At 38.2% G+C, this 17,127-nt stretch overlaps 1 protein-coding gene across 1 annotated transcript in view; it reads right to left on the bottom strand.

The window, feature by feature from the left end:
- The window catches only part of SPATA16 (spermatogenesis associated 16), a 285,443-nt gene extending 268,544 nt beyond the window's left edge, over positions 1–16,899 (bottom strand). The window contains exon 1 of the mRNA XM_002716430.6: positions 16,766–16,899. The gene's annotated coding sequence lies outside the window, so the exon portion shown is untranslated. The remainder of the gene's footprint in view (positions 1–16,765) is intronic.
- Between the last annotated feature and the right edge of the window lie 228 nt (positions 16,900–17,127).

The raw sequence follows: 17,127 nt of genomic DNA, 5'->3' as shown, positions 1-17,127 counted from the left end.
ATTAGGGAGTGAAATGCTACTCTGGACTAAGGATAAACAGTGATTAGAAAAATGTAGGAACTGCACCCTCAGGGGAGAACTGGAGAGAAAAACACACATCTATGGGAAGTGGAGAAATGGCACGGACCTGTGTGGAGGGTACTGACTCACAGTGTGAGCACAAGCACAGCTGCAGGGGCCGAGAGCCAGAGTGGGCAGCAGTTTGGAGATGGTGGTGAGATTCAACTGCAGCAACTGTGGTGATAGAGTTGGAAGGAGAGTGTGGCCTGGAGCTAGGCTGAAGCCCTGGGGGCTGGTGGTTGCTGGCAGTTGCCCACTGACCAAGTGTTAAGAGGGGGGTAATGCTTGTTTCCCTTCAATTTTCCCCAAACAACATCCATTGCTCAGCTGAGAGAGGGTGGGCACCATTTTGGGTTAGGGTGGCAGCTATGGAAACCTTTGTGTGTGTGCACAGCAACTGACTGAGATGAGACACTAATCAGCAGTGCCGAAGGCAGTGCAAGACAGACAGCAATGTTCTCAGTCAGTGGTTCTTGTGTGAGCATGTTACCCAGAGAATCCAGCAGAAGGAATGGTCTACAGTCCCCACTGCTTTTAGGCCTGGCTGGGAGGTGGCTGGGCAGCCACAATGGGATGGTGCCATGCCCAAGGCCCCCAGGGTCAAGATACCTAGGAGGAACTGTTTTGGGGAACATCTGCCTCTCTGTTGACTGGACAGGCTGGCAATGCAGAAAGAAACCTCTGGACTCAATGACTGACTGTAGGAGCCTTGTGTGCTGAGAACGTGAGGGTCTCAGTGGTTACATGAGAGGTGAAGGGTGTAGTTGGGTATTGAGACCTATGACACCCAAGGATACTCACCCTACCCCGGAGTATTGACCAGAGTTCCCTGGACACACCCATCACACATCTCTTGCTTTTCACTGAAAGTGCAGACATTCCACTAAGCCACAGAGGCATAGTTCAAAGACAAAAGCCATCAGAAGAAAAAATGAAAATCAACTACACAAATGCCTAAAAACAAATGAAGAAATTCAAGAAACAAGACTAAGGAAGATACTGTGACCTCACCCAACCCCTGCAAAAGAACACAACAACATTTAAATATAGAATATGAAAATGAAGAGACTGAGGAAATGCTGGGAATGAAATTCAAAAATTAATCACAGGATTAATCAAAAGCAATCAGAAGCCAATCTACAAACTAAAGAAAGTCATACATGACATCAATGAACATTTTTCCCATGAAATTGAGATTGGAAAGAGAAATAAAAATGAAATATTAGAAATAAAGAATTCAATAGATCAAATAAAAAAAAATGCAGTAGAAAGCCTAACAGCAGACTTGGAGAGGAATAAGAAAGAATATCCAAACTAGAAGACAAATCTTTGGAAATCTTAGACCAAAAAAAAAAAAAGCCAATAAGAAAATAGAAAACTTAAAAATAGTGTTGGAGAGTTATGGGAAACTATCAAATGACTCAACATACGGGTCTTAGAAGTTCCTAAAGGTGTGGAAAGAGAGAATGGACTAGAGGGCCTATTTAGTGAAATAATTACAGAAAACTTATTTGCCCAATTTGGAAAAAGAAAGAGATGTCCAAGTACAGGAAGCAAATAGAACTCCTAAAGACATGACCAGAAAAGATCTTCACCAGCACACACTGTAGTCAAACTTTCCACAGTAAAACATAAAGAAAGGATTTTAAAAGGTACATGAGAGAAACACCAGATTACTTTTGGAGGATCCCCAATTAGACTCACAGCTGACTTCTCATCAGAAACCTTACAGGTTAGAAGGGAATAGTGAGATATAGTTCAAGTATTAAAAGAAGAAAACTGTCAACCCAGAATACAGTACCCTGCAAAGTTCTCATTCACAAATGAAGGTGAAGTGAGGATCGTCCATAACAAATAGAAATTTAAAGAATTTGTCACCACTTACCCAGCCTTACAAAACATGCTTAAGGATGTGCTACACACAGAAACACAGAGATAGCCATATTATGAAAGAATGAGAAGGCAGAAAATTCTCCTGTAGAAGTACAAAAGAAATACAAAGTAAACAATGGGAATATTTATGAAAGAATGGCAGGGCCAAGTCATTACTTATCAATAGTCACCTTGGTACAGGGCCTCAACTCTCCAGTTAAAAGATACAGACTGGCTGAATGGATTAAACAAGATCCATCTATCTGCTGCTTACAAGAAACACATCACACCAACAAAGATACATGAAGACTGAAACTGAAAGAATGTAAAACGATATTCCATGCTAACAGAAACCAAAAAAGAGCTGGTGTAGCCGTCAATATCAGACAAAATAGACTTTAACATAAAAAATGTTGAAAGAGACAAAGAAGAGCGCTATGTAATGATTAAGGGATCAATTCAACAGGAAGAAGTGACTATAATAAATGTATACACATCCAATAGCAGGTCCCCTGGCTATTTAAAAGAAACATTAATGGACCTGAAGGGAGACATAGACTCCAATACAATAATAATAGGGGACTTCAATACCCCACTTTGGACAGCAATGGACAGATCAACCAGACAGAAAATCAGCAAGGAAACAACAGAGGTAACTGGCACTATAGAGCAAACAGATCTAATGGATAACTACAGAACCTTTCACCCCACAGTGACAGCATACACATTTTTCTCATCAGCATAGAAATTTCTCTAGGATAGAGCATATACTAGGCCATGGAGCAAGTCTCAGCAAATTCAGAAAAATCAAAAACATACCATGCATCTTCTCTGACCTCCTGGAATAAAGCAGGAAATCAACAACTCAAGAATCTCTAGATCATATGCAAACACATGGAGACTGAACAACATACTCCTGAATGAACAGTGCATAGAAGAAATCAAAAGAGAAATAAAACAATTTCTGGAAACAAATGGAGATGAGAATATGTCATATCAAAACTTATGGGATACAGCAAAAGTAGTGTTAAGAGGGAAGATGCAAAAATCCTCAACAAAATATTAGCTAATCAATCCAACAGTACTTCAAAAGATCATTCACCCAGTCCAAGTGGGATTTATCCCTGGTCTGCGGGGATGGCCCACTATTCACAAATCAATGGATATATCACATTAAAAAACCAAAGAACAAAAACTATATGGTTATCTCAATAGATGCAGAGAAAGCATTTGATAATATACAAAACCCTTTCATGATGAAAACTTTAAGCAAATTGGGTATGGAAGTAATATTCCTCAATACAATCAAGGCAAGATATGACAAACCCATGGCCAGCATCCTATTGAATGGGGAAAAGCTGGAAACACTCCCCTGAAGATACAAAATCAGACAAGGATGTTCACTCTCACTAATGCTATTTAATACAGTCCTGGAAGTTTTAGCCAGAGCCATTAGGCAAGAAAAAGAAATCAAAGAGACACAAATTGGAAAGGAGGAAATCAAACTATCCCTATTTGCAAATGACATGATCCTATATATATTGGAGATCCAAAAGACTCCACAATAGCTAAGATATGGAATCAACCCAGATGTCCATCAACTGTTTACTGGATAAAGAAATTACAGTATACATACACCATGGAGTACTACTCAGCTGTAAAAAAATAATGACATTCTGTCTTTTGCAACAATATGGCTGCAAGCAGAAACCATTATACTTAGTGAAATAAGACAGTTTCAAAAAGACAGATATCATATGTTTTCCCTGATCTGAGGTAACTAACAGAGTACCTGAAATGTAATGTATCAGAGAAATAGATTTTTTGGAACTCAGTGATTGTTTATAGCACTTTTCTTTTCTATGGAGGAGCAGTGTTTTTTGTTTTCTTTCTCTTCATACTACTTGCTGAACTCTTATACTTAGAGTAGGGTTAACCACACAATCATTAAGTATACTGAAAATAGACCATTGTAAATATTAAAAGTGGGAATTTGAGAGGGAGCGGGAGGAAGGGCTGGAGCATGGTGGGAGGGAGAGTGGTGGGGGAAGTGACACTAAGTTCCAAAATATGTAAATGAGAAATATATGAAACTTGTATAACTTAAGTAAAAAACAAAGTAAAAAGAATTCATGTATAACCTTTTATATAAAAAATTCTCTACCTAGGGAAGCTCTGATGGTGTTCTTTATAGTATTTATACTATATTAATATACATTCTAATATTTAATATAAAATTTTACATTTATGTGTAATATTTACATATAAAATACACTAAAAATGTTGTTATTGGTGTTTTGCTTCACATTGTGAAACTGTGTTTATAAAAACATATAAATACATATATCATTTTTCTTCCTAAGTTTCAACATGTTGACAATTTGATATTTACATAAAAACTGGATCAAGACATTTGTTCTCAGGATTTTGTTCCTGTAGAGGAGTGACCATCACCAATGAGGATAACTGATCTACTTTCCATGACATCATATATATAAATACACACACACACACATTGCATAACCCATTGAAATGGCCCTTAAATGAATAATTACTACTCACTACTCCTATCTCAACATTAAAACTTGAGGCATGAAGGTGAGACTGTTTCTAAATTATTTTCCCCTGGGGCTGAATTGGATGTTTATTTTCACCTAAAATCACAATAAATCTCTATAAATTGTCTTTTTGAGTGGATGGGCAGGTAAGGAGTGAATATAAAAATTCCCTAATCAGCAAACATTTTCATATAATAAAACTTTCATTGTTATAATTTTCATGTTTTATAATACCTTTACAGTGCATTCTAACTTCACTCCTTGACTATCTTTCCTCTTACAAGTTTTATGGCACTTATTACAGATTTGGAAATACACACATGCAGACACACAGATATGCATGCCAAGTCCTATCACATGATAAGCAGGTGATTTGAAAACGGGGTTCACTTGTTTCTTTGAAAGGTTTCTGATATTTTGCTAAAGATACTTTAATTATTAAGTGCTTTCAAACAGAACTATTTGAAATTTGAATACACATATATTTGACCTAGATAAAATAATTTTTTACTTGTTTAGATTTTTATATTTACTATTAACTAAAAGATTCTTTTGAATCCTTTTGTAGTATAAGGAATGATGTTTATTTTGCAGAAATGCATTTGTCTGTTGAAGAAATTAACTGTGGAATCAAGATAAAGGATATATCAAAATAGTTTAGAAACACATTTTTTAACTTTTCAATCATGTTTCAATTATATTTAATGAAGATTTACAGGTTTATGAAGTTGAAAAGCATTTGAAAGTTGATCTGTATTAATCCATTACTAAAAATTTCCCAATTGATCTCAGCAAGAGAGAACCATAAAGTCAAAAAATTGCTTCCCAAAAAGTTTTTATGTGCCAAACTCTAAAATGACCATTTTGATGATCTGAACCTGAGCAAATATATCATTCAAATGATTGTGCTTGTGGGTGGGGTGGAGTAGCAGCTCGAACTTCTGTTGAGTGCACTGGAGAACTGAGGGGTGGGCAGTGAGAAATGGGGAGGAGGTAACTCCATCTTCAAAGTGAGCTGATTTCCTCAGCATTTTAATTCTGGGGATATTTGGCAATTCTAGGTATGGGGAAGAGGCATCTCAGTAACCCACTTAGAGAGGGGCACAGCTGGCTGATAATGAAACCAGTTCAGCTTTGCCTAGATATGAGGGGTACCTCAGAACAGAATTATTTTACCACTTGGGGAAAAAAAAGCCAATTTCTGGGCTAAAGTAGGGGCAAGATGCTAAACTGAAATGCCTCTGAAAAGCAAGGTAAAGTTTTAGAAATCTCAAGAGATGAGACTCTCCCAGAAGAAGCGCCTTGGAGAAACATCAGCCAGAAGTTGCTCTTTCCAGGCCTGCAACTCTCCCTCAATGTGGAACAGATCATGATTAACTTAAGATGAACTATCATGTAATCTGCCCAGTGAAAGAAAGATGAATCTGTTAAGGATAAAGATATATCAAATAGATCCCCTATAATTTTCTGCACACCACATTTAGCATTTAGTAGAATTTACTAGGTATGCAAAAATAATAAAGATATCGTAATCAAAAACCAAAAAGAAAAGAGGACAACAGAAACACACCCATGGATCATCAAGATATTGGAGCTAGCTAACGAATTTTAAATGAATCTAATTAACATATTCAAGCCAAGACAGGAAGATTTGATAGAGAAGAGCATTGTAATCTACAAAAAGGATCACATAGAAATTCTAGAAAGTTATCTTAAATTAACTCATTAGTTGGATTAAACAATAGAATAGATGTAACAGAAGATAGGAATAGTAAACTTAATAAACATCAATAAAAAATAGTTAAAATTAACCAGAGGGGCCAGCGTTATGGCACAGTGGGTTAAGCCACCCCTTGTAACACCAACATCTCAAACTGGAGTACCAGTTAGAGTCTCCATTGCTCTGTTTCTAATCCAGCTCCCATCTAATGTGGCTGAGAAAGCAGTAGAGGATGTTCCAAGTGCTTTAGTCCCTGCTACATATCTGGACTCCTGGCTTTGGTCTAGACTAGCACCAGTCGTTGAGGCCATTTGGGGAGTGAACCAGCAGGTGTGATATCTCTCTCTCTCTCTCTTGCTGAAAAAAAAAATAAATCTTAAAAAAAATTAAGCAGAGAAGTAAAATAATGGAAAATATTGTAAAGAACTTTTGAGACAGGTAAATCATGGTGGAAAGGTCTCATAAAGTACAGTTAGAGTCTCAGGAAATGAAAATGAGCCAGAAGCAAGACAAAATGCAGGAGTAGATGAGAAGTCATAAAAATAAGCGTGTAAGAATGCATATAGGCCGGCGCCACAGCTCACTAGGTTAATCCTCCGCCTATGGCACCGACACACCGGGTTCTAGTCCCGGTCGGGGCGCTGGATTCTGTTCCGGTTGCTCCTCTTCCAGGCCAGCTCTCTGCTGTGGCCTGGGAGTGCAGTGGAGGATGGCCCAGGTCCTTGGGCCCTGCACCCACATGGGAGACCAGGAGAAGGCGCCTGGCTCCTGGCTTCGGATCAGCTTGGTGCTCCGCAGCGGCCATTGTGGGGAGAACCAACAGAAAAAAGGAAGACCTTTCTCTCTGTCTCTCTGTCTCTCACTGTCCACTCTGCCTGTCCAAAAAGAAAAAAAATGCATATGCAGAAATGAATATCAACTGTCAACTGAGTGCATAAAGCAATAAATAGCAGTGACTGTACAGACTTAAAATGCAGGTAGAATTAAAAAAGAAAAGTAATCATGAGACAAATGATGAGAGAAGGTGAATGAAGTTAAAAGCATTTTAAAGTTCTAAAATTGTTAGGGATTTGTTTATAAATAATCATTTACATTAACATGGATTAAGTCAAAAGTTCATTTCTTGTGTAAAAAATTAAAGAATGATAAAATAATATATACTCAGTGAGTTTATATAGGAAAATTTTAATTTTGTATTAATTCCCAAAAGGGAAAAGAATAAAATGGGCCAAACAAAATCAGATAGCAATATGGCAGACACAATAATATCAGCAGTTACACATAAAATTACCAAATTTTTCAATTAAGTCTAAGATTGACACATTGGGGAAAAACATAAACCCTAACTATGATCTGCTTCAGAGAGCTGAAAATACCATGCAGAAAGATATAGCATGTAACCACCAGTAACGGCCAGGCTCTACTAACATCAGATTAAGTAGACTGTTTGGCAAGAAGCATTACTGGAAATAAAGAAGATGTGCCAGATATTAATTTATTTTGTCAGTTCCAAGTGCACCCTTCATTCTATGCTGTGATACTGGATTTGAAACTCTGCAGAATATATCGTGTTTCTTCAGCTGGGTAGGAGTTAAGACTTGCCAACACAGGGTAGAGAAGGGACACTGCACGACTGGAAGAAGAAAAGACTTTTCATCCTTCTGACCGTCTGTTTTCATCAGCAGTAAGTGCATCAATTTGTGGGAGTCCAGGCAGCAATTATAACTGTTGTGACAGTCCTCACAGTTCAGCAGAAGTGGCCCTTTGGCAAATGTACCACAACCACACTGCTCTCCCAGATCTGAGGCAAATGAAGGCTCTGTGGCAGCCACTCCATCCCCTCAGAGGTCTGACTCTTAGCCTTGCAGATCTCCCTATAAGGTTCCAGGCAACTTCCTTGTACAAGCTGCTTTATTCCTAAGGATACTGCAGGTTCTACCTCTGAAATGCTTCCAGTTCTCTTTCTATCACTTTGACTAGCTAATCACTTTTCTAGATAGTTAACACTTCTGTTGTACAGCTGCTTAGTCTGTTTCTGTTTCTGACTGCATCTTAACAGATATAGAAGGATATTTTATAATGAAAAGCAGAAGATGTAATGAAGAAGCAGAAGATACCATGAAAAGCTGCAGATAGAATTTTATAATGCAGGGAGAAGATAGTACAATTTACAATCTATACTCAGTCATTAATATAGCTTTAAAAAACATAAAGCATCCGAGATCAGACGTCAGTGAACTCAAAAGGCTTCCATAGCCTTGGCAACTCATGACAAGAGCCTAGGGTGATTACTGATGCCATAAACAAGAGTGTCAATTTGTTAAGTCAACAACAGGAGTCACTGTGCACTTACTTCTCATGTAGGATCTCTGTCCTTAATATGCTGTACATTGTGATTTAATGTTATAACTAGTACTCAAACAGTATTTTTCACTTTGTGTTTCTATGTGGGTGCAAACTGTTGAAATCTTTACTTAATATATGCTAAACCGATCTTCTGCATATAAAGAGAATTGAAAATGAATTTTGATGTGAATGGAAGGGGAGAGGGAGTGGGAAAGGGGAGGGTTGCGGGTGGGAGGGAGTTGTGGTGGGGGAAAGCCATTGTAATCCATAAGCTGTACTTTGGAAATTTATATTCACTAAATAAAAGTTAAAAAAAAATAAAGCAAAAATTGAAAATCAAGAGAAATTGGCAGATTCCAATTGTAACACATCTTTATCAACAGCTAAAGCAATTTCAGGTCAAAAAGGAAAAAATGAAAAAGAAATATTTTAATATAGAAACTATGCAAAACTAATCATAATCTCGACCTAAATGACATATATAGAATCCTGCACCAAAGAGTTTCAGAATATATATTCTTGTCACTGTATCTGAAGTATTTACCAAGATCAGCCATGGTTTATTCATATGTCAGGCCACAACAAATTTCACATTTTATAGGAACTATGAAAGGATAGAATAGCCATTTTAATCTTGAAGAAGAATAAATATTTGGAATTTACATAAATATGGCTACAGCAATGAAGGCAGCATGGTTTTGATGCAAAGATGGACAATCAGACCACCTGAATACAATTAAAAGTCTAGATATAGACCCAAACACAAACAGTTATTTAAGTTATATAAGAGTGATCTTGCCATGCAATGGAGGCAGTTAGAATGTTTTTAATAAGGTGCTTGGCTAAGGCAAAAGCAAATAATGATTTGTGATACCTTACTTACATAACACACCAAAAATCAATTTCACACATATTGCAAGCTAAGTCTAAAATATACACATTAATGCTTTTAGAAAAATATTTCATGACTAAGATAGGCAAAGATTTCTTAGGATATAAAAATAATAAATTGCTTTATATTATAAGTAATAACTCCTGTTCATCAAAACACACCATTAAAAAATGAAAAGGCAATTCAGAGAATGGAAGAAAATGCCTAATAAATATATTTGATATGGACTCATCTAAAATATATAATGAATTTCTATAAATCAGTATGAATAATGCAGATGATCCAGTAGAGGGATTGGCCCCATTTAAAAATTGTTGATTTATTTATTTTCATCTATTTGAAAGGCAAACACACACAAATTTCTTCCATCCACTGGTTCACTCCCCAAATACCCACAACAGCCAGAGATAGGTCAAGCCAAAACCAGGAGTCTGGAACTCTGGAACACAGGGGTGGCAGAGGCCCAAGCAAATGAGTCGTCATCTGCAAGCTCTCAGCATGCATTAGCAGGAAACTGTATCATAAGCAGAGTAGCCAGGACTCCAACCAGCACTCCAATAAGGGATGTGTTTATCAATAAGCTTCACTTTGCCTCAAAATCTGCCCCAGGGCCAGAACTTTTAATAGACCTATCACAAAATAGCACCTAGTAAGCTAATGAAAAGGTTATAAAAGTTCCCTAGTCATCAAAAGAATGCAAATTGAAATCAATACCACACAAATTGACCAGAATGGCTAGAATTAAAAAGACAGATACTAGCAAGTATTAATAACTAGAACTCATACACACTGCATATAATGAATGTAAATTGGTACAACCACTTTGGCAAAGTGTTGGACGGCATCTGCTTCCTCGCCTATCCTATGTCTGGGCAATTACTTAAAAAAATATATAACAGCAGAAATGCACATTAAATGCTCAACAAAATATATAGACAAAAATATTCACAGTAGCACCATTCATAATAATATATACTGAAAATATCCAAAATCACCATCAACAATAGCTAAAAAATAAACTGCAGTGTAGACAGAAAATATTTTCACAAAATAGAAGATTATACATGACAATAAATGAACTACAACTTCAAATAACCGCAGTGAAGAATCTCACAAATATAATGTTGAATAAAAGAAGCAAATCCAAAAGAAAATACATTTATGATTCATTTAGATTAGGATCAAGGGTTGGCAAAACTAATTTATGGTGTTAGGAGTCAGAATAGGTAACCGGTGAATGGGTGGTGCTTGAGGGAGGTCCTGGGATTAACCATGCCACCATTTCTGCACCTCAGAGCTGGTTACACAAATATACATCACTGATAAAAAGAAAAACTGAGCTATGTACACTTAAAATTAGCATGTTTTACTAAATGTATGTTGTACATTAATAAGAGGTTTACATTAAGAAAATTCCAAGTAATATTTAGAAATTCACATTACTAAAGAATCTGAGTTTACCCAAAACACATCTTCCCTGAAAACGTGTCTCCTACTTCACTACATACAATCTCTTTATTGTATGGAAATACAACTGACACAGCAGGGTAAGAACCTGATTGCCAGTCAGGATCCAACTCCTCCCAACTCCCCGCCTCCCCAATAAAAACTCTCCAGGAGGGTAAACTACACAAAGTAAATAACATGTAGTTTGTACCAGTAGCTTTCAAACTATTAGACCGCATGTATGAGAGGTAGAAAAAAATTCTCTGTGTTTTTGAAAGCCCCAAAGAGCCTGGACAAACAGTCTTGGATATGAACAAATTTCTTGCTTTCACTATCATAATTTTAAATATTTATTTATGATGGGGGAGGAAAAACAAACCTCTATGCTTCCACTGAGATTCCACTGTTTGTTCTATTAATTAAGATGTATGGAGACCTAGTGATGAGATCAACCATCTCAGGAACAGCCCTACCTCAATCAACTCTTAGCCCTAGGGAAAAAAGTTGGAAGAATATCTCAGTGGAGACCAATGAGGACCGCAAGATATTGATGGACACAAGGAATATCTGGAAACCACATAGATGAGTAACCTCTCCCTGTCCTCTGTTTTGAGAAGAAGGAGGAAAATAGTGACTATTTGATAGGGGAAAATGGACCTGAAAGGAAATTTGAATTTCAATTTTATTAAATATTTACCCAAATAAGCTATTTTAAATCATAATTGTATTATCTCTGATTGGAAAGTTTAAATAGTTCCATTACCCAATCCCACACTCCAATATTACTAGAACTGGGGCCTTAGAAGCTTGCTTGATGAGTTCTACTACAAAAAATAACAACTTTTTTCTGCCTCTGCCATCAGTTTTATCTAAATCAGCCTATAGCAGCAAAGGGCAGCATCTGCAGGTATGACTGTCCCAGAGAGAAGCAGTACCCTCCAGCCTGGAGAAAGATACTAATTGGGCTCTGCAGGAACTTTTTCAAATGACACAGCCTTCCCTCTACACCCAACCCTACCCCAGTATTTCTGAGAGCACATTAAAAATCTGAACGATCTAGAAGAATGAAAAAATGTTGGGAATTATGGATACCAACAGATAAGTGGAAAACAGAAGTGGTCACCTGCTGTCAGGAGGTAACAACAAAGCCAGATGACCAGGTTAGTGTCAGTACTAGTCAAAGAAATTCGGTGATAACAGTCCAAGTAACATGAGAGTCTTGTGAAGGTAGGGCCTACAGCGTGGGAATGGCAACGCAAGATATCATAAAACTTTTAACAAACTGTAGAACTTCCTTTTCTACATTTCTGGAACTAGCCAATGAATATATGAATGCGTATCTTGAAGGAATTCTACACACAGTCCATTGGGTTTAAGTGTTTAAATGTATATTTAGTATCAGCTTTAATGTGCATTAAGTCTTTCCCCTCAATCCAGCAATGACCCCATGTTTGGAATGATGTTCCTTTCTCTGCTAACATGGAATTACTGAATATAAAAGATGAGGAAATTGAGCGATCTGAATTTTTGAGATGCCTTCTGTGTGTTTATTCTTCCTTTACTATTCTTCTCTGAGGAGGATCCCATGGACATTCCACATACCTAAATCTCACACTCATTTCCCTAAAGTAGAGACCAGCTACATTAGGTTTGAGAATACATGCTGAGAGTTAACATGAAGATCATGGGACTACTGCAGCAATCTTCTTTTTCTACAACTTAAATTATGTTCCCAAATGCCAACAAAGGAGCAAAGTGGTTATTATGTCATAGCTTTGCTCCTTACATTTTTAAGTTAACAAGATTAAGCTGATTTCTAACAAGTTAAATGCAGACTTTTTTTTCCTTTTTGGACACAAGGTGACACTACAATGTCTCCTCAAGCTATAACTTAGGTGATCTGTAAAGACAGCATTGAATTCTTCTGCTTGAGTTATGCTGGCTAATAGGGGTTTAAGTGAGAAGTGGTGGGAGAGCACTGAAGCATTCATGCATGTGAAATCAGATGAACACTCACAATGTGGAATTTCCTAAGGAAAGTTATTCTACTGGAGAAACACAGACATTGGCATAGATCGAGAGTACCTCTTCAGTTAACATTACCACCCTAAAAGTACAAATCTAAAGGCTCCTGAAGAAAAGCAAGACCAGTATTTTCAAGCCTATATTTTCAAACACATTTAAAAACACCAGTTCCAAATTACATAAAATTCCATTCTCCTGTAAAAAGGAATCTCTTTCTTAATTTTAATTCTATATATAAATTTTAATTCTGTATACAAATGCTTACTCTTGAAAGGCACATGTACAACTCTTTAAGTAAGTGTAAGATAAACAGCAAGATAGGACAGCTAATACATCTATAAAAATAAGGTTTCTGATTTCTATTCAGTAATTATAATACTAGTATTTTTGAAACATATCCTTTAAATGGGATACTTAAAGCCACAATAGTTTTCCCCTTGTCATGACTTCTAGAATGCAGTGTGACTTCAGCTTCAGTTTTTACTTATTAAGTTTAAAAAGACACATATTAATACACACTCTGTGTCAAATCAGCTCCAGTACCTCTCAAAGGTAACCAAGTTATTAAATACTAGTAGTTCAGATACAATGAATCCTGCACACGTCATAATAGATGTAAATAGATATACATAATTGTTTATCACATCATGTAGTACATAAATAAATATAGCCCTGAAGGCTTTCTAAAATGTAGAAGTGAACCTAAATTTTTACTCTAAGGATACTTTACAATTTTTCCTACTGTGTAGATATTTTGCAATGATGTTGATATTGGTTATATGCTGGTCTTGCAGTTTCCTCATCTACAAACTAAAGTTAATGATAACACCTGCCTCACGTGGTTGTTAAGTAATAGAGAAAGGTTGCCTGATAAAAGTGAGTGCTCAATAAATGCTATTACTTTATCATTATTATCATTATAATTATCAGTTTATTATTGCTCAGCAATTTTTTTAAAAAAGTTAGACAATTAGGAAATACACTATTGGACAGATGGCTCATGCTCATTCATTGTGTATACTTTGAAATTTAGCCAGAGTCTTGATAAGTTATAGTCTCTATTTTGGCGATATTTAAGCCAGATTGCTATAATATTTTATTTTCTAACATCTCTGAAAAAATTCTCTTTATGGGTGCAAAATGTTACAACTTGAACGTTACTTTCCAAGAAAATGACTCAATATATCTATACTAGCTGAGAGACAATATTCTGGACTCCCTGATGCAAAAGGATTTACAAACCCGTGAGCATATGGTGTATAATATCACTTTTGTTAGTTTGGCCTACTATTGTCGGGGTACTGATTCATCTGTTTTAAACTGACGTGTCACCTAAAAGGAAAAGAAAGACACTAGTCTTGCAGTCAAATTGTATGTACAGCATATGACTCTAGTCGTTGTGTGTCTTTAGCAAATTTTTTCCTGCAAGAAGTAATCTACTGGGCCCGGCGCCGTGGATCACTTGGTTAATCCTTTGCCTGCAGCCAGCATCCCATGTGGAGGCCGGTTCTAGTCCCGGTTGCTCTTCTTCCAGTCCGGCTCTCTGCTGTGGCCTTGGAGGGCAGTGGAGGATGGCCCAGGTGCTGTGGCCCCTGCACCCGCATGGGAGACCAGGAAGAAGCACCTGGCTCCTGGCTTCGGATCGGCGCAGCTCCGGCCATGGTGGCCATTTGGGGAGTGAACCAACGGAAGGAAGACCTTTCTTCCTCTCTCTCTCTCTCTCTCACTGTCTATAACTCTACCTGTCAAATAAATTAAAAAAAAAAAAACAGATTTAAAAAAAAAAGAAGTAACTTACTTTGGTTTATGTCTGGAGATCATGTTAAAGTTCTATATTTCATGATTCATGCTCATTTGTTTTTAGTGAAGTTGTCATCAATTTCCAAGAAACTAGTAGTAGTTACAAGTAGTTTTTTTTTTCCCTCCATTCTAACAGTGGCAAAGGAAAAAAAGGCATTTTTTGAATGACTTTAAAAATGATTTCTCTTTGGAAATATCTTTGAAAGCGACCAGCTGAAAAGTGTTGGCTATTTGGTTATAATACAGATGAGTAGCACATGGAACAAGACTGAACTGATACTTCACTGAACCGTCCACTTGGGGAATAAAACATCTTGGTTGTATCTTGATTGTGTCCTGCATTACTAAACACCATAGCAACTCATCAGCATCAACTTGTTCTATGCACTTGCAGAAGAGTTTTAAATCTTGTTTTAAATCTCTCTCAAATGATACACACCTGTCTTGCCTCCTGTTCTTTTCCTTTATGCCGTATAAGAATCAACATTTCATTCCTCACTGAAATCAGGACAATGAAGAAATCGACAGGCTGTGTAGAGGTGGGAGGTTTGAAGTGTTCTGGCCCATCTCTTGCTTACAGGGGATTCTTCTTCTATCTATGCTTACTTTTCCTTTACAAAAATTCTTGAGCCTCTGTCACACATAAAAAAAAAATCTCTGTAAAATATTATTGGGTTAATTTGTTTTGCCATTTGGAAGAAAACTGCCCCAAAATCCTGTAATACTACTTAAATGGCAGCACATTTAAGCATCTAAGGTCTCATTGGTGAAATATGAAAGAATCTAAGCTCTTTTGTATTTATAATAACATTGTTAATACCTTAATCTTATGAGGATAGACAAAACATCACTACAAAGTAAGTTTCATGCATTATCTAAAACTAAATGACTTACACAAAATGGCAGCTACCTTCCTCATCTTTCTTTCTTTTTTTAAAATTTATTTATTTATTCGAAAGTCAGAGTTACACAGAGAGAGGAGAGACAGAGAGGTCAGTCTCCCATCCTCTGGTTCACTCCCCAATTGGCCGTTGCTTCGCCTATCCAAAGCCAGGATCCAGGAGTTTCTTCCGGGTCTCCCACATGGGTAGTAAGGCCTAAGGACCTGGGCCATCTTTCACTGCTTTCCCAGGCCATAGTAGAGAGCTGGATCGGAAGTGGAGCAGCCGGGTCTCGAACTGGCGCCCATATGGGATGACAGCGCTTCAGGCCAGGGCGTTAACCCACTGCGCCACAGCACCCGCCCCCTCCCTCTTCTTTCAAAAACAGAGCCCTCTGCTGATATCTATAAATATTTTAGGGGTAAGAAATCTAAAATCCAACTTTTAAATAAAGTTTGGTAGCTAGTGTCACCGGACATGCTGAACCACCTCTGGACAGCAGATTCCTTGTGCAAGACAGTCGTTCATACCCTTACGCATACGTCAAATCATTTCACCACACAGATTTCAGGCCGGTATGGTGTTAGGATGTGATGATGTGGACAGCCTGTATGGCTTGGAGAGAGGGAGCTCAGACTTGTTCCCTTCCCCAAACCCCACGCTGGGACATTCAGCGTCTTCAGTCCACAACAGTATGAGTTAACGCGCCAACAGCAGCCCATATAGCGCCTGTTCAACAAAATCTGGACTCTGAAATAGTCACTGTCTCTCATTTGACTAGCAGTAGACAGCCCAAGACTCTACTATAGTAGGGAAAGCAAATTAGGATGAAGTAAAAGAAAAAAAAAAAATCTGTTACTCAAAAAAAAAAAAAAAAAAAAAAGCGCGGAATCTTAGCCTTTCCGTTGCCATCTAAGTGAGGGTGAGGACGTGCTAAGATGCCTGCAGGGGCCCTTGTCCTCTTAACTGCCTGCAGGCGAGGACTTCGCGGCTACTTTTTAGCGTTACCCGTAGGCACCGTTCCTTCCTTGGGCCTGCAGAGGGAAGGGAGAACGCAGCTCTTACTTTCCCGACTCTCGCGAGCGCGCTTCCCGCTTCTCCTTCCTTCTCCTCAAACCCTCCCACTACACACGTCCTAGCACGGCAAACACGATTCTCCTCCTACCTAGGCAGTCGCGCCTCGGCGGCGGCGCGGTCAGGCAGCAGCTCCCGACTCCACCGGCTGCAGCATCGGCCCGCGCCAGTTCCAAACGCCCCGCTCGGGCCGCGCTGGCCTGCGTGCTCCAGGGGGCGCTGGTCTGCAGCGGGACGCCCGCGTGGCCGGCCCGCCCGCAAGCCGCGCGGCCGGCGCCTCCGCAGACTTCGCCGTTCCTGCACCTGTGCTCGGGAAACAAAGTTTGTGTTTTTCCTTACAGTTTTCCCTCCTCCCTCTTCCGGTTTCAAATTCTTAAAGTAATATGATCGTTAAGCGTAATTTCGGTGAATGAGTCCAGACATATTAAAGTTACTGCTAAAGAGAAGCTCTAG

This window comes from Oryctolagus cuniculus, chromosome 4 (assembly GCF_051225735.1).
Source record: "Oryctolagus cuniculus isolate XC-2025 breed Fujian yellow rabbit chromosome 4, ASM5122573v1, whole genome shotgun sequence".
Classification (NCBI taxonomy): Eukaryota; Metazoa; Chordata; class Mammalia; order Lagomorpha; family Leporidae; genus Oryctolagus; species Oryctolagus cuniculus.
The sequence above is the reverse complement of the archived record's forward strand: the minus strand, read 5'-3'. Positions and strand labels throughout refer to the sequence as shown.